Below are 27,428 nucleotides of genomic sequence, written 5' to 3'. Positions count from 1 at the left end.
GGAATTACGGTCAATTTGTCTAATTTGATTTTTTTGGGTTTGCAGGCTAGCGCGGGCTGCGGCCGAACATACCTCGCAAAATGAATATTTTTTGATTTGCGAGGTCTGTTCGGCCGCAGCCTACGCCAGCCCGCAAAAAACGTTTTTCGTAAACTATAAACATATTATAAGGGTCCGCAATATAAGGATCCGCTAGAGATGCTCCTACTTCTTCTAGAGGCTGCTTGTATGACATTCTCTCTACTTTGTCCTCTGTAATGCTCCTAGTACCACTAGTCAAGACTCAACGGTCAAAAGGTCTTAATGTATTTGAGTGTCTGTTTGGCCTGTAAAGTTTAATGGGGTGGGTTGGTGTAACGATGAACTAACTCCGTCCTAAAATAGAAGATGTTTTCAAGATTAGTTAGTTTATAAAAGATTTTGGACGCCGATATCCATCACACGTGTGGTATATTAGACATGCGCCCACACACTGTGTGTGGTGTGAGCAGGAGGCAGCCCACACGGGCTGTGTGGACGGACATTAGAATTGCCCACACGTGTGGGCGCGGCTACTTCGTGGCACACGTCCAACAAGTACTATTCATCTCCACCCTGCGCGTGTGGCACGAAGTAAAAATGCCCACACGTCCTGGCGCAGCTACGTTAGGTACCCCGCGGGATGACGATTTAGTTGCCACCCTGGTTGGCAGATGTAGTTATCCGGGATGGCAAGTGTAGTTGTAAAAGCATGGCAACTCTACCTGTTTTGGTTAACTATAGTTGCCATGTCTAATTTATGGTAATTGCCGCGTGTAATCAAATCGTAGTTGCCGTGTGTGATTAACTACTTGCCACATATGGTTAAACAGTAGTTGCCATGTGTGTTTACCTAGTTGCCACGTGTGGTCCAACCATAGTTGCCATGTATTGTTAATCACAGTTGCCATGTGTGTTTATCTGGTTGCCATGTAAGCGCAACTGCAGTTGCCGTCTAGCAAAGAATCACAGTTGCCATGTGTGTTTACCTAGTTGCCACGTTCGTTAACTGCAGTTGCCATCCACAACGTAGGAGTGTCGTGTGGGCGAAAAACAGTTCACCCACACGCGCATGAACTAGGTGGTGGCTGTGTGGGCAGAAACTAGTTCGCCCACACAGCGCAGCTCGCAAACAGCGTGGTGCAGGCGTATGGACAAACTCTCCAACGCCCATACACCAGCCCCGTCCTACGTGGCACACCAAATCCACCTTTTCGTGCCAAGATTCGTGTAAGATCCAGGCGTGTTGACGAGTTGGGGAACGCCCACACATGTGGACGTTAGTGTTTTCGAAGATTTTATATTTTAAGACAGAGGTAATATCATTTTGGCAGTTCTGACTTCTGACGTATCAAATATTCCCAGCGTCTAAAGGTGCAAAATATATTGAAGAACCTGTAGAAATCGACCAGCTAAATTCACGTGCGTCCATATAATCTGGACCAAATTTTCTGGAGAATCTTTTCCAGAACCCCACGGCTCACTATATTAATCTATGCATTTTCTGGCTGGACAAAGTGCCAAAAATAGACCAGGGCCAGGAGCCAAGAGGAACTAGATACGCAAGGACAAACTAGTTTAGTTGCAACTTGTTTCCAGCCATCAACTTGTTACTGCTACTAAAAGCAGTAAACCATCATTTAGACATGTGGGTACAAAGAACATGAAAATTCTAGCTTTACTCCTGCCGAGTTTTAGATCACTTTGACGGCATGGCCTTTTACACTTCCACATTTGGTCTCCACGGGCTTCAGTTCATCATCCAGGGGAGGCATCATTCGCCGGTGCATAATGACTACAATCCACTACTAGTAGAGATGTAACAATTTCAACTCCCCTCTGCGATGGTGAGTCAGTTTCGAAGTAAAGTGCAACCTCTCTTTTGCCATGGTTTCCTCAAATCCTCCTGCTGAAGAAGACAATTCAGCCCGCGTGTTTCAGCGTTCTTCCCTGTTCGGCGCGGTCGTTGGAAAGCCGGAGGAGGAACCAGGAAGCCGCATATCATGAATATTCGTACCACACCTACCTAGTTTAGTAATAGTTGGACGAAAGTAAAAGGAGATTCTTAACTTCATCGTCAGCATGTGCAGTTCATCTTCTCCTTGGAAACTGCAATATATCTAGCTAGCTTTTTTTATTGATGAGGTTGTGATACAGGCTCTGAAACTCGATCAGTTCTCACGTGCGAAGAGAACCGTGATGAAACAAAACTCAGAACGAGGATATCTGTACCGGTGAAACCGGATCAGCAGTATCGCTAGTACTGCATGTCTCTTGTCCACCAGTATACGCGCTTGAAGTTCATTATTCGGCGACTCTCTGCATCTCCGGCAGACGTCCCCGGACGCTCGTCTCCCCTTCGACCATGCGCCCGCCGGGCCACCTCCTCTTAATCCGTCGTCGACGACGAGGCCAGGATGTGCAAGATGTGACAGTCTTCTAACGCCCGAAGAGCTGCGTCTAGGTGAGTGCCGGAGCGTGGCGGAACCTCTACTTTGGCCCCATCTCGCGGGACGTGGAGTTGTTCATCTGCCTTTGCTGTGAGGTCGACAACCACGTCGTGTGCTAGAATGCTCATCCAGGCATGGCTCAACCTGCTTGTGTCCTGGTCGTTCAGAAGTATTGGCCCACCAGGGCAATTCCCTTTGTGAACATGATTAGTTTTCAGCGTAAGTTTTTTGACCCAGAAATGTATGTACTATCTTTAAAAATCAATGATGGGGCGACTCGGGCGGCGATAACCTAGCCCGCCGCCAGCCTCCCCTCCCCCTCTCCTTTCCCTCGCCACCACCGGAGGGGGTCGCCGGAGCGCCGCGCGTCCGCCCGGGGAGGGTGGTGGCGAGGATCTGTTCCGCCCTGTCTCGTGCAGGGGGCTTTGGAGCCGAGGCGGCGGCCTCGGGTGGTGGAGCGACGGCAACCTCAGCAAGCGGCCGTCGCTAGTGCTTGCCGTCCTCCTTGGCCGCGCGGGTGGCAAGGCGGCGGCGGGTGGTGGCTGTGGGGCGCGGCCGCGGGGGCGCCCGTCCCGGATCTGACGCCTCCGTCTCCAACCCTTTCGGCCCCTGTCAGATCTGGTCTCCGGCTGGCCCAGGCTGCCGGCGCCGCGTCTGTGCTAGGGGTGGGGAAGACGTGGAGCCCGGAGAAATCCATGGCTGGCTCTGCCGGCCACGACGGCGGCGACGCCTGAGGGCGCCGTCTCCTACTTGTAGGCGCCGTCAAGGTTATCCCTTTCCCCCTCTGCCTCGTTCCCCTGCTCGTATACCGGGGTGAAAACCCAAATCCCTTTGGATTGGGCGGCAGCGACGCTCGCGGCGCCGTCACCCCCATGGTGGTGCCGCCTTCGGTGAGTTTGGGGCGGTGGTGAGTCCGATCTGGTTGGTGGGCGTTTGGCGGCGACATGGTTGGAGCTGGTGGGCGTTTGGCAGCTTCGTCTCCATGTTCAGTCCAGTGGCTCCACTCCATTGTTGCTCTGTCATCGGCAGCCCCACCATGCTTTTGCTTCTCCTTGCGTGTTGGTTCCCTCCCAGTGCCATGTTGCCCTTCGTTGAGCTCGGCGACGCGTGTTGGTGGTGCTCTGGTATGGCATTTCGTGTGGCCACGGCGTCGGGTGTACACCTTTGCTCTTGGGAGAGCGTTCTCATCATCCGACGGATCGGCGCCTCGTGCCAGGCGAGGGGCTAGGGAGCCCCTTTCGGAGATGTAGGAGGTTGTCGCCGATTCGGCCGGAGCCCATGGAGCTGCCATCGTCACTCCCGCTTGCTAGCTGGGTCTCCTCAAGGCCAGATGGTGTCTCGGTGGGGTGGATCGCACTCGGTGGAGGGCTTCAACGTCTCCAAGCTGGTCTTGTTCTTTAGATTCTGCATCTTTGCTTGTAGATGGTAGGAAGCCTATTAGCTGTTAGCACAGCACTCTTATACCCTTTTAGCTGTTTTCTGTGTTCGTCTCTGTACTTGATGCTTGTTGTAATCCTGGCCGGTTGATGGCTTTGTTAATTCAAAGCCGGGCTCGTCCTGAGCCTTCGTTCTAAAAAAAAAAATCAATGATGGGATCACACGTATACTGCTCCCTCCCCAGTGCATCTCATGAACATTTCCCTGTCAGTGAAATGTGTTGCAGTGGGCAGCGTGGCGCCCATGCATGCGACGCGCACACCTTCTTTTGTTGGTGTAGTGTTGCGTGACGAGCGTAGTCCTAATAACTGGCTCTACTTTGTACGAGAGGACACGAGAGAAGAAATGGGCGTCCTTTTCTTTGGGATCGCCAGCTCCTCCTCTCCCGCCAAGTCCGAAGAAGCTGCTCTCCCATGGTAAACAACGACTTTACGTCGCACGAGAGGTCAAATATTCAGGTTTATGTGAATCTGTGATGATGAAGGGGTGCAATGATTGATTGAGGAGGGTGTAGCTAGCAAACGTTCCTTGTCTACCCCTAGATGGTGCGCACTAGGACGGCGATCGATGGTCGTCAAGTTGACGCCCTGTTTGTGTTTCTCCTTGGACAGCTATTCTCCGTGCCACTCACTCAAGAGGACGCATTCTGACGGTGTTCCTGAAGCTAGGATAGACACTCGATCTGCGCGTCAGTGCGTCACCTATGCTATGCGTCCTACAGCGCGCATGCATGAGTCGATCCGTGGCATCTCGACCACGACTGGGTTCAACCGGGGGTGGACAAAATTTCTGTTCTGACCTTTACAGCAAACTTAAGCACGAATTGACCCTGCTTCTGAAATATTTTCGAATCTGACCTTTTTTGGTCACGCCAACATCCATGGCGTCTGGATTGCATGGGAGACGCCACGGTGCCCGGCGTTTGACCCTCACCCACACTCGTCCGGTTGGCGCTGACATGGCAAAGACGAAACGCCATTGATCTTGGCGTCTGGTCGAAACGCCGTAGCCGTTGGTGTTTGGTCCTTTGTATTTCATATGCATACAACAATTGACCGGTTTCTTCATTCTTTGTCCTCGTCCGATGCACCACGCCAGTACAACGTCGATTGGAACTTTAAAACTCAAAAAAACATGTCTATAAATTCTTGCACTCCATCTCCTCACTTTATAATTCTGTGCTCAGTCCTTTCCATTTCTCTCCTCTGTCATTCTACTCCTATGTGCGCGTCGTTGATGCCGCGGGCTGAAGTGGCAGTGGCGCCGCTCGCCTGGGTGTGTCCGTCGCCAACAGAGCCCGGAGCACTAATGGCAACCCTGGGCGTGCGCGAACAAAAAGTAAAAAGGAGTACCCTACAAAACTTAGCTTAGCTTTTTGATAGTTTTCTCTTTTATTAAGGCATCTTCAAGGCAGACTCGCAAATCCTCGCAAATATTTGGACCGCGCTATCCAGACCATGCAAGCAATCCAAAGTGGGCAGGGCAGTCCGACCGTGATTTATCCCGCAAATCATAGACAAACGTGGGGCCTTTGCGTGATTCCGGACCGCTCCCAAGCCCATTTCTGACCGCCTGGCCTACCAAAAATCCCCACCCGCCCCTCTCGTGATTTTCTTCTGACGCACACGCCGCTAACTACGCCGCATTCATGCCGCCGCAGAGCATGCAGCAGCCGACACTGATGCGGAGATGTGATCGAAGGGAGGGAGGATAGCGTTGATCGACGCGACCTCTCAGCAGCCGCCGCTTCAATGCGGACGCAAGTTCTTGAGGAACCAACTCTGGCTGATGTGCCGCGTTGAAGCGGACCGCCCCTTCGCTTGGCCCTCGCCGCGGCTATTGAACCAGATCGAACGCCGCGTGAAGGAGGAGCCGGCCACGCCCCCCGCACCACCGTGGCGTCTATATCAGACACCACGTAAAGGACGAGCCTGTGTCCCCGCCACGCAGCCGGTACGGCCGCATTGACGCGACGTTCTCGCCGCCGCGCCGCCACCGCCTCACCGTCAAGGAGGAGGTGCCGCCCGCGATCAAAGAAGGCGCGGGGCCGCCTCCTCCACTACCGCAGCGGTGCCTCGTTCTCAAGGGACGTCATGTCTAAGGCGGAGCGCGCGGCTCGACAACAGGAGAGGTATGACCAGCACAATGCCAGTCGCTGCTCCGCGTTCGCCAAGGGCGACGTGGCCGCCGAACTGGGACCGCAACGACCCAAAACTCGCCACCGCGTGGGCGCTCGACCGCACTGTGACCACCGCGGAGACGGCCGCTAGGCGTCGCCGCTGCCTTGACGGCGAGTTCGCCAAGATCGACGAGGAGTGGTCGCTTAGCGACTGCTCTACCAACGCCGGTCGCGGCAAGGCCGCCGCTAGGGCTCCGAAGGCCACGTCGGTAGTGGTCGCAGCGGCACTCCGCACGACGCAGCAGGAGGCGGAGCGGCTCCCCCGCGAGCAGCAGGTAGTCGCGGCCCTCCGGTGTCGTACCTCCGCTGGAGGGACCACGACGATGACGACGACGATGGCACCGACGGAGACGGCGGTGCGGCAGGGCGTGGCGGCCACGAGTACGAGGTGGTCGTCCGGCATAGGGTTTATGTTTTTTTTCTAGTTTTTTAGTTAAACGGTCAAAATATCGACCTTTTTATGTAAATGATATCCGAACTTGAATGAAATCCGTCCGATTTGATCGAATTTCTTGAGGTTGGTTTGAATTGTTGGCTGGATGTACGCGGCTAGGGTTGGATGTCGTCCTCTCGTATCCGTGTCAGCGGATTGATCCTCGCGCCTTTTCGTGAACGAATGCGGAAAAAAAATTGCTGATTACTGTTAAACATGTCCTTAGGTGTTATAGGAGAGAAGGGAAAGAAAGCACCCGCGTTGCACATACAGGGTCAGGCATGCATGCATTGCATGCACACCAGGAACAGATGAATAACCAAGCGAGGAAGCATTCATGTACATGCATACGTATAGATGGTGACCAAACGCCAAGATCAATGGCGTTTCGTCTTTGCCATGTCAGCACCAACCGGACGAGTGTGGGTCAGGGCCAAACGCCAGGCACTGTGGCGTCTCCCATGCAACCCAGACACCATGGACGTTGGCGTGACCAAAAAAGGTCAGATTCGAAAATATTTCAGAAGCAGGGTCTGCTTAAGTTTGCCGTATAGGTCAGAACAGAAATTTTGTCCACCGGGGGTCAGTTGGAGTCTTGGAGATATGTGCTTGCGCGTCACGGAAGCACTTTTTTGTTGGAAGAACCACCGGCGGTTTCAATCCACTTCATCATGGGCTCATGGTTGGAAACACTGAGGCACATTCAGGGGGTGTTTGTTTCCAGGGACTTTTTTGTGTAGGGACTAGAAAAAGTCCCTCTTAGATACTTTTTTATCAAACGGGAGGGACTTTTTAGGGACTAAACTAGGCATTTGGGACTAAATGAAGAAGACTCTCAAGGAGAGTCTTTTTGGGACTTTTTGGGACTTTTTCAATAATGCCCCTCCATGCACCCATTGGCCCGCCACCCCATGGTGTTGTTTGATTGTTATTTTTCTATATACTAGGGGCAACATGGTCATTTAATAACCTTTAGGAAGGGACTAGGGACTTTTTAGTCTCTGGAAACAAACAGGAAGGGACTTTTTAGGGACTAGGGACTTTTTAGTTGGGACTAGAAAGTCTTAGAACTAGAGAACCAAACACCACCTCATTGATGGCTGGGAACTGCACGCCGTTGCTCTGATGTCTGGGCCACATAACTCTGCAGCGTCCTCTTGCGGATAGAGTACGTGTAGGTAGGGGCCAAGACAAGATCCGTCGTCGCAGCCGCGCACTCTAGTTCAGCCGAATGCCGACATGCGCCACGTACGCGGGCCTGCATGCATCGTCGTTGTTGCTACTGTCTCCAGGTCCCGTATAGGGTTTGGGAGGTTGAGGAGGCTCACCACGCGGTAAAAGCGAAGATCTGACGAGGCCGTATCCACCACCACCATGGACGGTGACATGCATGTCGTTCGTTCGTTCGTTCGTCAGTCGTGGCGTACTGGCGTCGGCTGTGCGGTGCACAGGACAGGACAGGCTACGCCTGCCTCTGTAAACCACTTCCCCAGAAGGGGACGCCGCGCGCCGTGCGCGCGATACAACCTGCCTAGCATAGCTTCGCGATTTGGTGGTGGCGGTCACTGCCACCTTTACGACTCGCCACGGCCACGGCCACGTACGTGTACGTGCCCACCAGCTCAGCTCAATTGCTCTGGTTTAGTCTCTGTTTTTTCTTTCGAGTGGAAGATCCAGTTTAGTTGAACTTTGTTAGATTCTAAATATATCATCAAACTTAATAAATATTTTTCGGTTTGAATGTCTGTTCGAATTATTCGTTTGAGCTAACGCGGACATTTGATGCACGGCCGGCTTCTCTACCGCTGTTTGCGGTCACATCCAAACACGTCTGTGATGTGTCAATTCTGGTGAACCACGTTTGATACGCCTAGACACGCCGTGAATGAGCCGTCGTACATGGCGCGAGGCGCAAAGTAGCTTTTCCCTAAAAAAAAGGCTTTTCCGCCTAATACTGTTATCCGGGGGTTTCTAATGTCGCTGTAGAACAGCAAGCAGGCTCTGAAAAAGGCGACGGCGAGTTTTGCTCCTACTTAATCGCTACAGTAAGCCGCTGGAACTTTGAAAGGCACCTTTCGTCAAAACTCAAGTGAAAGCCACCTCTGGCTGCGGACGGAGCTAAAACACTCGAGGTGAAAGGCACCTTTCGTAGCAGAATCGGTATGCAAGTTCTTTTCCTGGAATCAAGAGTTTAGAATTGTGATGGGATCTGCAATAGCGCTTCTCATTTTCTAACAAATCCATTTGCCAAACGTTCTCTAACAGTTCTATCTTTTCTACTTGGTTGTCACGCTACGAGTTCCGAGTATAGTCAGGGCATTTCTAACCGATCCCCAAGAACTTAAGGGAGTATATATCTTAGTGAAGTATATATACTCCAGTAAAATTTCACCGAACCTAGCCGATCCCCTATAGTTAGCAGAGTAAAATTAAATTTGCACAAATTCAATCAAATTTTAACCAAAAGATGATGCATTTAAACATAAAGTTCAACATAGAAAGTCCTCGCAACCGAACATTAAAGATAAATTTGAACTAGAACTAAATCTAAACTAAATTCGGCCGAAGTGGAGGTCGTGCCAGTCCTTCCGGGTGAGGCCACCCTCGGTGCGAGCTGGGTCCGGGCCGGTGCCGCCATCGTCGTCGTCGTTGGGGAAGATGCTCCACCACTCCTCGACGTAGATCTCGTGCTCGCCGCCCTCATTGCCGCTCTCGTCGTCGGCGATGACGATAATTTCGCCGTCATTGACGGCGAATATCATCCGCTCCGCCTCCACGAGCTCCTGGTACTGCCGGTGGAGCTCATCCATGTAGGCCTCGTCGGCGGCCTCGGCCTCGAGGTGCTCCCTCGCCTCTCGGCCCTCCCGCGCCATCCGAGCGCTCACCACCCTCGGCTCCGGCGGGACGAGGTGGACCAGAGCCGTCCAAAGGGGAAGTTGAGCCTCGCGTCGTGGCTGTGGAACCGGACCTGCCACCGGTCATATTGCATGGCCGCAAGCTCGGTCGTGTGGAACGAGCCGACCCACTTCCGCTTGTGGGTCTCGCGGTCAGTGATTTCTGCCACCCACGTCCCCCACGACCGTTGTCGGACGCCGAGTGTGACGCCCCCGATTTGACCGTACACTAATCATGCACGCAAATGTGTACGATCAAGATCAGGGACTCATGGGAAGATATCACAACACAACTCTACAACATAAATAAGTCATACAAGCATCATAATACAAGCCAGGGGCCTCGAGGGCTCGAATACAATTGCTCGATCATAGACGAGTCAGCGGAAGCAACAATATCTGAGTACAGACACAAGTTAAACAAGTTTGCCTTAAGAAGGGATCGAACGAGGCGCAGGCCTCCTGCCTGGGATCCTCCTAACTACTCCTGGTCGTCGTCAGCGGACTGCACATAGTAGTAGGCACCTCCAGTGTCGTAGGAGTCGTCGTCGGCGGTGGCGTCTGGCTCCTGGACTCCAGCATCTGGTTGCGACAACCAGGTATAGGAAGGGGAAAAGAGGGAGAAAAGCAACCGTGAGTACTCATCCAAAGTACTCGCAAGCAAGGAGCTACACTACATATGCATGGGTATTTGTGTAAAGGGGCATATCAGTGGACTGAACTGCAGAATGCCAGAATAAAAGGGGGATAGCTAGTCCTATCGAAGACTACGCTTCTGGCCACCTCCATCTTGCAGCATGTAGAAGAGAGTAGATTGAAGTCCTCCAAGTAGCATCGCATAGCATAATCCTACCCGGCGATCCCCTCCTCGTCGCCCTGTTAGAGAGCGATCACCGGGTTGTATCTGGCACTTGGAAGGGTGTATTTTATTCAGTATCCGGTTCTAGTTGTCATAAGGTCAAGGTACAACTCCGGGTCGTCCTTTCACCGAGGGACACGGCTATTCGAATGGATAAACTTCCCTGCAGGGGTGCACCACATAACCCAACACGCTCGATCCCATTTGGCCGGACACACTTTCCTGGGTCATGCCCGGCCTCGTAAGATCAACACGTCGCAGCCCCACCTAAGCACAACAGAGAGGTCAGCACGCCGGTCTAACCCTATGCGCGCAGGGGTCTGTGCCCATCGCCCTATGCACACCTGCACGTTGCGTACGCGGCCGGAAGCAGACCTAGCCCCCTTAATACAAGCGCGAGCTTACGGTCCAATGCGGTGCGCGCCACTCAGCCGCTGACGTCAAGAAGAGCTTCGACTGATACCACGACGCCGGGATACCCATAACTACTCCCGCGTAGATGGTTAGTGCGTATAGACCAAATGGCCAGACTCAGATCAAATACCCAGAACTCGTTAAGCGTGTTAAGTATCCGCGAACGCCGACCAGGGCCAGGCCCACCTCTCTCCTAGGTGGTCTCAACCTGCCCTGTCGCTCCGCCACAAAGTAACAGTCGGGGGCCGTCAGGAACCCAGGCCCACCTCTACCGGGATGGAGCCACCTGTCCTTTCAGCCCCCTCATCAGAATCACTTGCGGGTACTCTTCGAGCCGACCCGACTTTAGTCACCACATGTGTCATGTATAGTATATACCCGTGATCACCTCCCAAAGTGATCACGGCCCAGTAGTATAGCATGGCAGACGGACAAGAGTGTAGGGCCACTGATGGAATAAACTAGCATCCTATTCTAAGCAGTAGGATAGCAGGTAAGGGTAACAACTGTAGCAACAATGACAGGCTATGCATCAGGATAGGATTAACGGGAAGCAGTAACATGCTACACTACTCTAATGCAAGCAGTATAGAGAAGAATAGGCGATATCTGGTGATCAGGGGGGGGGCTTGCCTGGAAGCTCAGCCGAGGAGGGGTCGTCAACACCGTAGTCGTACTGGGTACCAGCAGCGTCGGTCTCGTAGTCTACCGGAGAAGGAGAGGGGGAAGAAACAGTAAATACGGAGCAAACAAAGCATCACAAAACATAAGGAGGCAAAACGCGGTGCTAGGTATGCCCTAACGCGGTAGTAAGTGATACCGGCGAAGGGGGGAAACATCCGGGAAAATATCCCCGGTGTTTCACGTTTTCGGACAGATGAAACGGAGGGGGAAAGTTGCGAGTTCGATAGGTTAGGGAGGTGTGGTGGACGAACAGACTGCGTATCCGGATTCGTCTCGTCGTTCTGAGCAACTTTCATGTAGAAAGTATTTTCATTTGAGCTACGGTTTAAAAGATATGATTTTCTAAAGATTTACTAATTTCCGGAATTTAATTAATCATTTAATTTAATTCGAAATTGTATTTATGACATCAGCATGATGTCATGCTGACGTCAGCAGTCAACGTTGACCGTTGACCTGGTCAACCTGACAGGTGGGTCCCACCTGTCAGGGCTGTTAGCTAATTAACTACTGTTTAATTAAACTATCAAACTAATTAGATTAATTTAAACATGATTAATTAACTTAATTAATTTAGTTGATTAATTAATTAATTTTATTTTTATTTTTATTTTCTTTACTTATTTATTTATTAATTTTTATTAATTAATTTATTATTATTATTATTATTATTATTAATATTTCCTTTTTTTATAAAACGTTCTAAGGGCGTGGGCCCCCTCTCTCAGCCACTAAAGTAATTAGCAGATTATTTTAAAATTAAATTAGTCTAATTAATCGCGGGGGACCACATGTCGGCGACTGGGGTTGCCCAGTCAGCACTGTTGACTAGTCAAAGCAGTCAACGGGGTCAGCGGGGCCACTGGGGCCTCCAGTCACTGGCTGCGGAGGTGGCCCCAGCGGCACCACGTCAGCAGGGCACCGGAGAGGGGCTCTGCGACCGTTTTTCACGGTGGAGTGCCCCAGGTCTCGCCGGAAAACAGCCACGGGCCACCGTTTGACACGGGGCCGGCCGCGTTCGAATGTGCGGACGAAGCCGCATCCACCCGTGGTGGTCTCGTAGGGAGGGGTGGCCGGAGCGGAGAGCTACAACGACGGCGGCGTCGGCACTTTCGGGTGCTCCACGGGGACGGCAAGGCGGGGCATGGTTCGGCATGAGGAGCGGCTCACAGGGAGGGGAGGTGAGGCGAGGCGCGTGGCGGGAGTGCGAGCGCGCGTGCGCACGACGGCTATGGCCGCGGTCGGCGAGCGGGAAACCAGGGGAAGGAGGAGGAGAGGTGCTCACGGGAGAGCGGGAGGGGCATGGCAGCGGGCTCGGGGCGACCCGTGGGGAGGAGGACGGCGACGGCGTGATGGAGAGGAGGCAGGCCGGCGATGGCGTCCGGCGAGGTCCAGCGGCGGCGCGGGCTCCGGACGGCGTCGGCGCGGCGACGAGGCGGGTCGAGCCCTCGATCTCGATCCAGATCGAGGGGGGAGTGGGCGACGACGAGCATGGGGCGTGGCATCGGGGTGGCGATGGTGTGCGCCGGCGGAGGCTCCGGGCGAGGGAGGGGGCGACCGCGTCGGGGGTGGGGCGTGCGCCCGATCCAGACGGGGAGGAGAAGGGGATCGGGGAGAGAGTGGGGGAGTGGTAGGTGTCGGTGGTGGCTAGGGTTGCGGGGGTGAGGGGATAAGGAGAGGAGTGGGGGCCGGCCTGGTTGGCCCGATGGCCAGCTGGGCCGCGGTCCAGCAGGGGGGGGGGGGCTTTCTCTTGTTTTGTTTTTACTTTTATTTATTTTACCTTTTTTGTTATAGTTTTGTATCCTATTATTTTAGTTTTAGTAAAATATATACTTTGTATATAAATTAGCATTTCAACTTAGTCCATACTCAACAAGTCCAGTCCTCAATAAATTAGTTTGACATTTTATTAATTAAAAAAGGTATTTAAATAATTGTTTTTGCTGCTGTTTTATTCATCTCATATTATTTAAACATTTTATAAAGGTGTGGTTTCTCCACTGTAATTATCTATGCAATATTTGGTTCACTCTGAACATTTTAATTTTAATATTTGAAAACTTTTATTGTTTGCTTGATTTTGGATTTGAATTAGAATTGGTTTCGAACTACCGCGAGATTAGCAACAGTAATTGAAGTGACATGGCACGATTAGAGTAGGATTACTGTAGCATGATTATCCGGGCATCACACCGAGGTAGGTCCTCATCGGGGGTCGCGATGGAGGGAGCTCCGGGAAGTCCTCAAATGGGAGCAGGGGCGCGGCGGCGAGCGGATCGACTGAGCGGCGGTGGTTCGAGGAAGCACCGCCAATAACGACCCGCGGGCGTGGCGTGATTTCTACTACATAACTTTATTCTTGTAGACACGTGTTGGGCCTCCAAGTGCAGAGTTTTGTAGGACAGTAGCAATTTTCCCTCAAGTGGATGACCTAAGGTTTATCAATCCGTGGGAGGTGTAGGATGAAGATGGTCTCTCTCAAACAACTCCGCAACCAAATAATAAAAAGTCTCTTGTGTCCCCAACACACCAAATACAATGCTAATTTGTATAGGTGTACTAGTTCGGCGAAGAGATGGTGATACAAGTGTAATATGGATAGTAGATATTGGTTTTTGTAGTAAGAACAATAAAAAACAGCAAGGTAGCAATTGATAAAACGGAGCACAAACGGTATTGCAATGCTTGAAAATGAGGCCTAGGGTCCGTACTTTCGCTAGTGCAATCTCTCAACCATGCTAATATAATTGGATCATATAACCATCCCTCAAAGTGCGATGAAGAATCACTCCAAAGTTCTTATCTAGCGAAGAACATAAGAAGAAATTGTTTGTAGGGTACGAAACCACCTCAAAGCTATTCTTTCTGTTCGATCTATTAAAGAGTTCGTACTAAAATAACACAAAGTTGTTCTTTCCGTTCGATCTATTCAAGAGTTCGTACTAAAATAACACCATATGACACACATCAACCAACTCTAATGCCACCTAGATACTCCAATGTCACCGCGAGTATTCGTGAGTTGATTATACGATATGCATCAAACAATTTCAGATTCATAATACTCAATCCAACACAAAACTTCAAAGAGTGCCCCAAGATTTCTACCGGAGAAACAAATACAAGAACGTGCATCAACCCCTATGCATAGATTACCCCAATGTCACCTCGGGAATCCGCGAGTTGAGTGCCAAAACATATATCAAGTGAATCAATACGATACCCCATTATCACCACGAGTATTCATATGCAAGACATATATCAAGTGCTCTCAAATCCATAAAAGTATCCAATCCGATAAGAACGAAATCTCAAAGGGAAAACTCAATTCATCACAACAAGATAGAGAGGGGAAAACACCATATGATCCGACTATATTAACAAAGCCCGCGATACATTAAGATCGTGACATCTCAAGAACACGAGAGAGAGAGAGAGAGAGAGAGAGAGAGAGATTAAATACATAGCTACTGGTACAAACCCCCAGCCCCAAGGGGGGACTACTCCCTCCTCATCATGGTGGCCGCCGGGATGATGAAGATGGCCACCGGTGATGATTTTCCCCTCCGGCAGAGTGCCGGAACGGGGTCTAGATTGGTTTTCATGGATACAGAGGCCTTGCGGTGGCGGAACTTCTGATCTAGGGGTACCCCGAAGGGTTTTGGAATATTCGAGAATTTATAGGGCGAAGAGGGGGTGTGGGAGGCCACCGAGGTGGGCACAACCCACCTAGGCGCGCCCTGGTGGGTTGTGCCCCCCTCGGGGCACCCCCCAGGTGCTTCTCTGGCCCACTGGATGTCTTCTGGTCCATAAAAAAACCACAAAAAGTTTCGTGGTGTTTGGACTCCGTTTGATATTGATTTCCTGTGATGTAAAAAACAAGCAAAAAACAGCAACTGGCACTGGGCACTGGGTCAATAGGTTAGTCCCAAAAAATGATATAAAGTTGCTATAAAATGATTGTAAAACATCCAAGAATGATAATATAACAGCATGAATACTTCATAAATTATAGATACGTTGGAGACGTATCAGCATCCCCAAGCTTAATTCCTACTCGTCCTCGAGTAGGTAAATGATAAAAGAAATAATTTATGAAGTGTGAATGCTAGCAAAGTGCACAAGTTTGATAAATGACAATTCCAATCTCTTTTCCTATCATCATAACAACAATTCTTTCTTATAAAACTTCTCATGTTAAAGTAGCAACCAATTCACATGTTAAGGTTCAAACAATGAATTCTCTTGAAACTCAACAACCTATATTCTCAGTCACCAAACAATTGCAATTCAACTTATTCAACAAAGACTAAGTAAGAGCTCCACATACTCAACCATCATATAGTCTTCTATGATTGCTAACACTCACCGCATACACATGAGCAAAACGTTTCAACCGGACACATAGAAAGATGGGGGAATATAATTTCGCCTCCCAACGTATTCATTTGAGGGTGATGTCAACAATGATAACTCATGCCACCCATATCCAACTGGACATATGTGCCTAGATCTGTCCTCACCACATGATGCTTGCCAAAGGAGAAAAATAAAAAGGAATAGAGAGAAAAACTTTGACTCTTGCATAAAAGTAAATACATAAAAGTAAAAGATAGGCCCTTTGCAGAGGGAAGCAGAGGTTGCCATGCGCTTATTTGTTTGTATGCTGAACTCCTTAGTGCAAAAGAACGTCACGTTATATTGCCCCTTGTGATGGCAACCTTTATTATGCCGTCCGTCGCTTTTATTTCTTTACCATCACAAGTACGTACAACACTCAATTTTCTCTTACAGTAAATGATCTTACACTTTTAGAAGCAATCTATATTGCCTTATTGCACCGATGACAACTTACTTGAAGGATCTTACTCAATACTTAGGTAGGTATGGTGGAATCTTGAAAATAAGATTTAGGTTTAAGGGTTTTTGGATGCACAAGTAGTATCTCTACTTAGTGCAGAATTTTTGGCTAGCAAAGATGGGGGACAAGCACCACATGTTGAAGGATCTATGACAATATAACTTATATGTGATATGAACAAACATAAATCATTACGTTGTCTTCCTTGTCCAACGTCAACAATTTTAGCATATAGTATTTTGATGGGGGCTCACAATCACAAAAGATTTCCAAGATAGTGTATTTGCATGTGAAAGTTCTCTTCCTTATAGTAATCATTCAGGAATTGCTTGTATGACCAATATTGTGATTGCCAAGCTTCAAAAGGTTTCACTTTCTAAACCCAATGTGAAGCTACCACTAGGCATGATATGAACATATAACTTCAACTTCATTACATTCAATTTATTCAACAATTTACTCCAAGGATATAAGTGAAGCACAAGAGTAAATGACAAGCTACTCCAAAAAAGATATAAATGAAGATCAAGCGAGTAGTTATGTAAAGGGGTAGCTATTTGAGGACTCTCTTTTATTTAAAACTTTCAGATCTAAGTATTTTATTAAAACAACAAGCACAACAAAACAAAATGGCATTCCAACAATAGCACATATCATGTGAAGAAGCAAAAACTTAGGCTCAACCGATACTAACCGATAATTGTTGATGAAGAAAGGGTGGACGCCTACCGGGGCATCCCCAAGCTTAGATGCTTGAGACTTCTTGAAATATTATCTTTGGATGCCTTGGGCATCCCCAAGCTTGAGCTTTTGTGTCTCCTTAATTCCTTTTATATCACGGCTTCCCTAAATCTTAATAACTTCATCCACATAAAACTCAACAACAACTCATGAGATAAGTTAGTATAAACCAATGCAAAAACCTTATCATTCTCTACTGTAGAAAATCACAAAATTATTATTCAACATTGCATACTAAATGCCGCTACATATTTAATACTCCTATCCTCAAATAGAATGATTAAACAAGGAAACATATGCAAACATAACAACAATATACCAAAACAGTACAGTCTGTAAAGAAAGCAAGAGTATCAATACTTCTTAAACTCCAAACGTTATGAAAATTTACCACACTGTATAAAATTTATCAGAGCTTATTTTGCAAAAGTTTCAACATTTTATCACATTCTGACTTTTCTAGGGAATTTTTGCAACATCGATAAACTTTCTGTTTTGAAACAGCAACTCATATACTTGCAAAATAAGCATGGTGAAGGCTATCCTTGACTTTTTTATTGAAATGAAAAATGCAAAACATCATTCTAAATAAAAGCAAGCAAATCCTAACAAGAAAATGACGCTCCAAGGAAAACACATATCATGTGACGAATGAAAATGTAGCTCCAAGTGAGGTTACCGATAATGCTGGAGACGAAAGAGGGGATGCCTTCCGGGGCATCCCCAAGCTTAGTTGCTTGGATCTTCCTTGAATATTACCTTGGGGTGACTTGGTCATCCCCAAGATTAGGGTATTCTCACTCCTTATTCTCCTCATATCGACATCTCACCCAAAACTTGAAAACTTCAATCACACAAAACTTAACGGAACTTCGTGAGATAGGTTAGTATGATAAAGAGCAAACCATTTCACATTGGTACTGTCAAAGACAAGATTCATAATTGTTTTCACACAATGCCTACTGTAGCATATCATTTCCACAATTTATATTGAGAAATATAAGCCATAGAAACTAGAAAACAAGAAAACTATGCATTGAAAACATAATCTGTCAAAAACAGAACAGTTTGTAGTAATCTCTACTCCAACCATACTTATGCTACTCCAAAAATTCTAAAAAATTAGGATTACGTAGAGAATTTGTATATCTATCACCTGTAAAAATTTCATATCAAAAGCACGTTCCAGTGAACTTTCAAAATTCCTGGACTGAACATAAAAGTTTCTATTTTTGCACAGATTCAAGTCAACTATCATCCACACTATCTCAAAGGCTTTACTTGGCACTTTATTGAAACAAAAGCAATAAAACATGATTACTATAGTACCCTAATCATGTGAACACCCAAAATGAGTAGGTAAAAGTGTTGGGTTGTCTCCCAACAAGCGCTTTTCTTTAATGCCTTTTAGCTAGGCATGATGATTTCAATGATGCTCACATAAAAGATAAAAATTGAAACACAAAGAGAGCATCATGAAGCATATGACTAGCAAATTTAAGTCTAAACCACTTCTTGTGCATAGGGATTTTGTGATCAAACAACTTATGGGAACAAGAATGGTTGGGGAACGTAGCATGCAATTTCAAAAAAAATCCTACGATCACACAAGATCTATCTAGGAGACGCATATCAACGAGAGGGAGAGAGTGTGTCCACGTACCCTCGTAGACCGAAAGCGGAAGCGTTATGTTAACGCGGTTGATGTAGTCGAACGTCTTCATGATCCAACCGATCCAAGTACCGAACATACGGCACCTCCGTGTTCAGCACATGTTCAGCTCGATGATGTCCCTCGAACTCTTAATCCAGTAGAGGGTCGAGGGAGAGTTCCGTCAGCACGATGGCATGGTGACGGTGTTGGTGATGTGATCCGCGTAGGGCTTCGCCTAAGCACTACGACGCTATGACCGGAGGAGTAAACTGTGGAGGGGGGCACCGCACACGGCTAAGAGAATATCTGTTGTGCCTTTGGGGTGCCCCCCGCCCCCGTATATAAAGGAGGGGAGGAGGATGCTGACCCCCTAGGGGCGCGCCAAGTGTGGGGAGTCCTACTAGGACTCCCAAGTCCTAGTAGGATTCCCCTTTCCTTTTTCGGAGTGGGAAAGAGGGAAAGGGAGAGGGAGTAGGAAAGGGCAAGGGGGGCGCCGCCCCCTCCCCTAGTCCAATTCGGACTCCATGGGGGGGGACGCCACCTCCCTTGGCCTGCCTCCTCTTCTCCCTTATGGCCCAATAAGGCCCAATTACTTCACCGGGGGTTACGGTAACCCCTTGGCACTCCGGAAAAATACCCGAATCACTCGGAACCATTCCGATGTCCGAATATAACCTTCCAATATATGAATCTTTACCTCTCGACCAGTTCGAGACTCCTCGCCATGTCCGTGATCTCATCCGGGACTCCGAACAAACTTTGGTCACCAAAACACATAACTCATAATACAAATCGTCATCGAACGTTAAGCGTGCGGACCCTACGGGTTCGAGAACTATGTAGACATGACCTAGACACATCTCCGGTCAATAACCAATAGCGGAACCTAGATGCTCATATTGGCTCCTACATATTCTACGAAGATCTTTATCGATCAAACCGCATAACAACATACGTCATTCCTTTTGTCATCGGTATGTTACTTGCCCGAGATTCGATCGTCGGTATCATCATACCTAGTTCAATATCGTTACCGGCAAGTCTCTTTACTCGTTCCGTAATACATCATCCCGTAACTAACTCATTTGTCACATTGCTTGCAAGGCTTATAGTGATGTGCATTACCGAGAGGGCCCAGAGATACCTCTCTGATACACGGAGTGACAAATCCTAATCTTGATCTATGCCAACCCAACAAACACCTTCGGAGACACCTGTAGAACATCTTTATAATCAGCCAGTTACGTTGTGACGTTTGATAGCACACAAGGTGTTCCTCCGATATTCGGGAGTTGCATAATCTCATAGTTAGAGGAACATGTATAAGTCATGAAGAAAGCAATAGCAATAAAACTAAACAATCATTATGCTAAGCTAACGGATGGGTCTTGTCCATCACATCATTCTCTATGATGTGATCCCGTTCATCAAATGACAACACCTGTCCATGGTCAGGATACTTAACCATATTTGATCAACGAGCTAGTCAAGTAGAGGCATACTAGGGACACTCTGTTTTGTCTATGTATTCACACATGTACTAAGTTTCTGGTTAATAAAATTCTAGCATGAATAATAAACATTTATCATGATATAAGGAAATATAAATAACAACTTTATTATTGCCTCTAGGTCATATTTCCTTCAGTCTCCCACTTGCACTAGAGTCAATAATCTAGTTCACATCGTCATGTGATTTAACACCAATAGTTCACATCTTTATGTGATCAGTCCACATCACCATGTGACTAATACCCAAAGGGTTTACTAGAGTCAATAATCTAGTTCACATAGCTATGTGATTAACACCCAAAGAGTACTAAGGTGTGATCATGTTTTGCTTGTGAGAGAAGTTTAGTCAACGGGTCTGCCACATTCAGAGCCGTATGTATTTTGCAATTTTTATATGTCTACAATGCTCTACATGGAGCTACTCTTACTAATTGCTCCCACTTTCAATATGTATCTAGATTGAGACTCAGAGTCATCCGGATCGGTGTAAAAGCTTGCATCGACGTAACTCTTTACGACGAACTCTTTATCACCTCCATAACGGAGAAATATTCCCTTAGTCCTCTTAGGTAACTAAGGATAACTTTGACTGTTGTCCAGTGATCCACTCCTGGATCACTATCGTACCCCCTTGCCAAACTCATGGCAAGGTACACAATAGGTCTGGTACACAGCATAACATACTTTATAGAACCTATGGCTGATGCATAGGGAATGACTTTCATTCTCTTTCTATTTTCTGCCATGGTCGGGTTTGATTCTTACTCAAATTTACACCTTGCAATACAGGCAAGAACTCCTTCTTTGACTGTTCCATTTTGAACTACTTCAAAATCTTGTCAAGGTATGTACTCAATGAAAAACCTTATCAAACGTCTTGATCTATCTCTATAGATCTTGATGCCCAATATGTAAGCAGCTTCACCAAGGTCTTTCTTTGAAAAACTCCTTTCAAACATTCTTTTATGCTTTCCAGAAAATTCTACATCATTTTCGATCAACAATATGTCATTCACATATACTTATCAGAAAGGCTGTAGAGCTCCCACTCACTTTCTTATAAATACAGGCTTCATCGCAAGTCTGTATAAAATATATGCTTTGGTCAACTTATCAAAGCGTATATTTCAACTCCGAGATGCTTGCACCAGTCCATAGATGGATCGCTGGAGCTTGCACACTTTGTTAGCACCTTTAGGATTGACAAAACCTTCTGGTTGCATCATATACAACTCTTCTTTTAATAAATCCATTAAGGAATGCAGTTTTGATATCCATTTGCCAGATTTCATAAAATGCGGCAATTGCTAACATGATTCGGACAAACTTAAGCATTGATACGAGTGAGAAAATCTCATCGTAGTCAACACCTCGAACTTGTCGAAAACCTTTTGCGACAATTCGAGCTTTGTAGATAGTAACACTGCTATCAGCGTCCGTCTTCCTTTTGAAGATCCATTTATTCTCAATGGCTCGCCGATCATCGGGTAAGTCAATCAAAGTCCATACTTTGTTCTCATATATGGATCCTATCTCAGACTTCATGGCCTCAAGCCATTTATCAGAATCTGGGCTCATCATCGCTTCCTCATAGTTCGTAGGTTCATCATGGTCTAGTAACATGACCTCTAGAACAGGATTACCATACCACTCTGGCACGGAACATGCTCTGGTTGACCTACGAGGTTCGGTATTAACTTGATCTGAAGTTTCATGGTCATCATCATTAGCTTCCTCTCTAGTTGGTGTAGGCATCACTGGAACTGATTTCTGTGATGAACTACTATCCAATTCAAGAGAAGGTACAATTACCTCATCAAGTTCTACTTTCCTCCCACTCACTTCTTTCGAGAGAAACTCCTTCTCTAGAAAGGATCCATTCTTAGCAAAAAAGATCTTGCCTTCGGATCTGTGATAGAAGGTGTACCCAACAATCTCTTTTGGGTATCCTATGAAGACACACTTCTCCGATTTGGGTTCGAGCTTATCAGGCTGAAGCTTTTTCACATAAGCATCGCAACCCCAAATTTTAAGAAATGACAGCTTAGGTTTCTTGCCAAACCACAGTTCATACGATGTCGTCTCAATGGATTTAGACAGTGCCCTATTTAAAGTGAATGCAGCTGTCTCTAATGCATAACCCCAAAACGATAGTGGTAAATCGGTAAGAGACATCATAGGTCGCACCATATCTATAAAATATGGTTACGACGTTCGGACACACCATTACGCTGTGGTGTTCCAGGTGGCGTGAGTTGTGAAACTATTCCACATTGTTTTAAATGAAGGCCAAACTCGTAACTCAAATATTAGCCTCCGCGATCAGATCGTAGAAACTTTATTTTCTTGTTACGATGATTCTCCACTTCACTCTGAAATTCTTTGAACTTTTCAAATGTTTCAGACTTGTGTTTCATTAAGTAGATATACCCATATCTGCTCAAATCATCTGTGAAGGTCAGAAAATAACGATACATGCCGTGAGCCTCTACACTCATCGGACCGCATACATCAGTATGTATTATTTCCAATAAGTCAGTGGATCGCCCCATTGTTCCAGAGAACGGAGTTTTAGTCATCTTGCCCATGAGGCATGGTTCGCAAGCATCAAATGATTCATAATCAAGTGATTCCAAAAGCCCATCTGCATGGAGTTTCTTCATGCGCTTTACACCAATATGACCTAAACGGCAGTGCCACAAATAGGTTGCACTACCATTATCAACTTTGCATCTTTTGGCATCAATATTATGAATATGTGTATCACTACGGTAGAGATTCAATAAACCATTTACATTGTGTGTATGACCATAGAAGGTTTTATTCATGTAAACAGAACAACAATTATTCTCGGATTTAAATGAATAACCGTATCGCAATAAACATGATCATGTTCATGCTCAACACAAAACACCAAATAACATTTATTTTAGGTCCAACACTAATCCCGAAGGTAGAGGGATTGTGCGGTGGTGATCTTATCAACCTTGGAATCACTTCCAACACACATCGTCACCTCGCCCTTAACTAGTCTCTGTTCATTTTGCAACTCCTGTTTCGAGTTACTAATCTTAGTAACTGAACCGGTATCAAATACCCAGGGGTTACTATGAACACTAGTAAAGTACACATCAATAACATGTATATCAAATATACCTTTATTCACTTTGCCATCCTTCTTATTCGCCAATTATTTGGGGTAGTACCGCTTCTAGTGACCATTCCCTTTGCAGTAGAAGCACTCAGTTTCAGGCTTAGGTCTAGCTTCGGGCTTCTTCACGGGAGTGGCAACTTTCTTGCCATTCTTTTGAAGTTTTCCCTTTCTTTCCCTTGCCCTTTTCTTGAAACTAGTGGTCTTGTTAACCATCAACACTTGATGCTTTTTCTTGATTTCTACCTTTGCTGATTTCAGCATTGCGAAGATCTTGGGAATCGTTTTCGTCATCCCTCGCATATTATAGTTCTTCACAAAGTTCTAGTAACTTGGTGATAGTGACTAGAGAACTCTGTCAATCACTATCTTATCTGGAAGATTAACTCCCACTTGATTCAAGCGATTGTAGTACCCAGACATTCTGAGCATATGCTCACTAGCTGAGCTATTCTCCTCCATCTTGTAGGCAAAGTACTTTCTCAGAGGTCTCATACCTCTTAACATGGGCATGAGTCTGAAATACCAATTTCAACTCTTGGAACATCTCATATGCTCCATGTCGTTCAAAACATTTTTGAAGTCCCGGTTCTAAGCCGTAAAGCATGGTGCACTGAACTATCAAGTAGTCATCATACCGAGCTTTTCAAACATTCATAACGTCTGCATCTGCTCCTGCGATAGTTCTGTCACCAAGCGGTGCATCAAGGACATAATTCTTCTGTGCAGCAATGAGGATAATCCTCAGATCACGGACCTAGTCCGCATCATTACTACTATCATCTTTCAACTTAGTTTTCTCTAGGAACATATAAATAAAACGGGGAAGCTATACGCGAGCTATTGATCTACAACAACATAAATATGCAAACACTGTCAGGTACTAAGTTCATGATAAATTAAAGTTCAATTAATCATATTACTTGAGAACACCCACTTAGATAGACATCCCTCGAGTCATCTAAATGATCACGTGATCCAAATCAACTAAACCATGTCCGATCATCACGTGAGATGGAGTAGTTTTCAATGGTGAACATCTCTAGGTTGATCATATCTACTATATGATTCACGTTCGACCTTTCGGTCTCAGTGTTCCGTGGCCATATCTGCATATGCTAGGCTCGTCAAGTTTAACCCGAGTATTCTGCACGTGCAAAACTGGCTTGCACCCATTTTATGTGAACATAGAGCTTATCACTCCCGATCCTCACGTGGTGTCCCGGCACCACGAACTGTAGCAACGATGCATACTTAGGGAGAACACTTATACCTTGAAATTTAGTGAGGGGTCATCTTATAATGCTACCGCCGTACTAAGCAAAATAAGATGCATAAAAGATAAACATCACATGCAATCAAAATATGTGACATGATATGGCCATCATCATCTTGTGCCTTTGATCTCCATCTCTAAAGCACCGTCATGATCTCGATTGTCACCGGCCTGACACCTTGATCTCCATCGTAGTGTCGTTGTCGTCTCGCCAACTATTGCTTCTATAACTATCGCTACCGCATAGTGATAAAGTAAAGCAATTACATGGCGATTGCATTTCATACAATAAAGCGACAACCATAAGGCTCCTGCCAGTTGCCGATAAATTTTACAAAACATGATCATCTCATACAACAAATTATATCACATCATGTCTTCACCATATCACATCACAAACATGCTCTGCAAAAGCAAGTTAGACATCCTCTACTTTGTTGTTGCAAGTTTTACGTGGCTGCTACGGGCTTCTGCAAGAACCGTTCTTATCTACGCATCAAAACCACAACGATTTTTCGTCAAGTGTGCCGTTTTAAACTTCAACAAGGACCGGTTGTAGTCAAACTTGATTCAACTAAAGTTGGAGAAATAGACACCCGCCAGCCGCTTGTGTGCGAAGCACGTCGGTAGAACCAGTCTCATGAAAGCGGTCATGTAATGTCGGTCCGGGCCGCTTCATCCAATAATACCGCCGAATCAAAGTAAGATGTTGGTGGTAAGCAGTATGACTATTATCGCCCACAACTCTTTGTGTTCTACTCGTGCATATCATCTACGCATAGACCTAGCTCGGATGCCACTGTTGGGGATTTTGTGATCAAACAACTTATGGGAACAAGAATGGTTGGGGAACGTAGCATGCAATTTCAAAAAAAATTCCTATGATCACGCAAGATCTATCTAGGAGATGCATAACAGCGAGAGGGGGAGAGTGTGTCCACGTACCCTCGTAGACCGAAAGCGGAAGCGTTATGTTAACGCGGTTGATGTACTCGAACGTCTTCACGATACAACCGATCCAAGTACCGAACGTACGGCACCTCCGTGTTCAGCACACGTTCAGCTCGATGACGTCCCTCGAGGTCTTGATCCAGTAGAGGGTCGAGGGAGAGTTCCGTCAGCACGACGGCATGGTGACGGTGTTGGTGATGTGATCCGCGCAGGGCTTCGCCTAAGCACTACGACGCTATGACCGGAGGAGTAAACTGTGGAGGGGGGCACCACACATGACTAAGAGAATATCTGTTGTGCCTCCGGGGTGCCCCCCGCCCTCGTATATAAAGGAGGGGAGCAGGAGGCCGCCCCCCTAGGGGCGCGCCAAGTGTGGGGAGTCCTACTAGCACTCCCAAGTCCTAGTAGGATTCCCCTTTCCTTTTCGGAGTGGGAAAGAGGGAAAGGGAGAGGGAGTAGGAAAGGGCAAGGGGGTGCCGCCCCCTCCCATAGTCCAATTCAGACTCCATGGGGGCGGGGGGGGGGGGGGGGCACCTCCCTTGGCCCGCCTCCTCTTCTCCCTTATGGCCCAATAAGGCCCAATTACTTCACTGGGGGGTTCCGGTAACCCCTTGGTACTCCGGAAAAATACCCGAATCACTCGGAACCATTCTGATGTCCGAATATAACCTTCCAATATATGAATCTTTACCTCTCAACCATTGAGAGACTCCTTTTCATGTCCGTGATCTCATCCGAGACTCTGAACAAACTTTGGTCACCAAAACACATAACTCATAATACAAATCGTCATCGAACGTTAAGCGTGCGGACCCTACGGGTTCGAGAACTATGTAGACATGACCGAGACACATCTCCGGTCAATAACCAATAGCGGAACCTGGATGCTCAGATTGGCTCCTAGATATTCTACGAAGATCTTTATCGATCAAACCACATAACAACATACGTCATTCCTTTTGTCATCGGTATGTTACTTGCCCGAGATTCGATCGTCGGTATCATCATACCTAGTTCAATCTCGTTACCGGCAAGTATCTTTACTTGCAAGGCTTATAGTGATGTGCATTACCAAGAGGGCCCAGATATACCTCTCCGATACATGGAGTGACAAATCCTAATCTTGATCTATGACAACCCAACAAACACCTTCGGAGACACATGTAGAGCATCTTTATAATCACCCAGTTATGTTGTGACGTTTGATAGCACACAAGGTGTTCCTCCGGTATTCGGGAGTTGCATAATCTCATAGTCAGAGGAACATGTATAAGTCATGAAGAAAGCAATAGCAATAAAACTAAACAATCATTATGCTAAGCTAACAGATGGGTCTTGTCGATCACATCATTCTCTAATGATGTGATCCCATTCATCAAATGACAACACATGACTATGGTTAGGAAACTTAACCATCTTTGATCAACGAGCTAGTCAAGTAGAGGCATACTAGGGACACTCTGTTTTGTCTATGTATTCACACATGTTCTAAGTTGCCGGTTAATACAATTCTAGCATGAATAATAAACATTTGTCATGATATAAGGAAATATAACTAACAACTTTATTATTGCCTCTAGGGCATATTTTCTTCAAGAATCAACTAGCATAGGAAGGCAAAACAAGCATAACTTCAAAATTTTCAACAATTAGAGAGGAAACTTGATATTATTGCAATTCCTACAAGCATAAGTTCCTCCGTCATAATAATTTTCAGTAGCATCATGAAGAAATTCAACAATATAACCATCACATAAAGCATTCTTTTCATGACACAAAAGCATAGAAAACTTATTACTCTCCACATAAGCAACTTTCTTCTCATCAATAGTAGTGGGAGCAAACTCAACAAAATAACTATCATGAGAGTGAAAATTAAAATCATGATGACAAGTTTCATGGTTATCATTATTA

The sequence above is a fragment of the Aegilops tauschii genome, chromosome 3 (assembly GCF_002575655.3).
Source record: "Aegilops tauschii subsp. strangulata cultivar AL8/78 chromosome 3, Aet v6.0, whole genome shotgun sequence".
In the NCBI taxonomy this organism is placed as follows: Eukaryota; Viridiplantae; Streptophyta; class Magnoliopsida; order Poales; family Poaceae; genus Aegilops; species Aegilops tauschii.
This window is presented reverse-complemented; position numbering follows the sequence as displayed.